Source organism: Carcharhinus amblyrhynchos, unplaced genomic scaffold, assembly GCF_965287045.1.
Source record: "Carcharhinus amblyrhynchos unplaced genomic scaffold, sCarAmb.v2.hapA chromosome_1203, whole genome shotgun sequence".
NCBI classification, from domain to species: domain Eukaryota; kingdom Metazoa; phylum Chordata; class Chondrichthyes; order Carcharhiniformes; family Carcharhinidae; genus Carcharhinus; species Carcharhinus amblyrhynchos.
The window spans coordinates 16,556-17,810 of NW_027650943.1; positions in this window are offsets into that span (position 1 = coordinate 16,556).

The window sequence follows — 1,255 nt, forward strand, 5'->3', positions numbered from 1 at the left end:
TTAGCATGGCCAATCCACCTAACCTACACATCTTTGGACACTAAGGGACAATTTAGCATGGCCAATCTACCTAACCTGCACATCTTTGGACACTAAGGGGCAATTTAGCATGGCCAATCCACCTAACCTGCACAACACTCGGACTGTGGGAGGAAACCAGAGCGCTCAGAGGAAAAGCATGCAGACTCGAGGAGAGAACCTGCAGATTCCACACAGACATTCACCCAAGTTGGGAATTGAACCCGGTTCCCTGGCACTGCGAGGCAGTAGTTCTAACCACTGTGCCATTGCTCCCGTGATTCCGAAAGCTGACACAAAAGCACCAGAGGGTTTAATATCATCCACGATATAAAATGCTGCAACATAATATTTTGCAATCATATTAACTTCTTTGTAATAAAGAGTTTAGCTGCGACATTAAAGAACCGCACAGAGAGATTTTATGTGTCCAGGCTAAGTATCAACCTGAGGGAATTCACTCCTTTACAGGCTGTCTCTCATATAGATCACTCAAATATTCTTCGAATTGCGAGTGTTGGACACTCAGCGAGACCTTGGAGTCCTTGTGCATCAGTGGCTGAAAGTAAGCCCGCAGGTACGGCAGGCAGGAAAGGGAAATGGTCTGTTGGCCTTCATAGCGAGAGGGTTTGGAGTAGAGGGGTTGGGATGTCTTGCTACAATTGTACAGGGCGTTGGTGAGGACACACCTGGAGTATTGGGTGCAGTTTTGGTCTCCTTATCTGAGGAAGGATGTTCCTCGCTATAGAGGGAGAGCAGCGAAGGTTTCCCAGGCTAATTCCTGGGATGAGGAGAGACTGAGTGGGTTCGGATTATATTCACTGGAGTTTAGAAGAGTGAGAGGGGGAAATCTGATAGAAACTTATAAAATTCTAACAGGGTTAGACAGGGTAGATTCAGAAAGAATGTTCCCCCATGGTGGGGGGGGGAGTCCAGTGGGTCAGAGTTTGAGGATAAGGGGGTAAACCCTTTTAGGACTGAGGTGGGGAGAGATTCCGTCACCCAGAGAGCGGTGGGATTCGCCCCCACAGAAAGTAGTTGAGGCCAAAACGCTGTGTGATTTCTGGAAGGAATTAGATATCGGTCTTGGGGCTAAAGGGATTGGGGGATATGGGGGGGACAGGGGGAGATCAAGATATGGTGGGGGGTGGGAGGAGACGTAATCAAGCTTCTCTCTTCCACCTTCTTCCATCGGGGAAAAGATACAAAAGTCTGAGGTCCCGTACCGACCGACTCA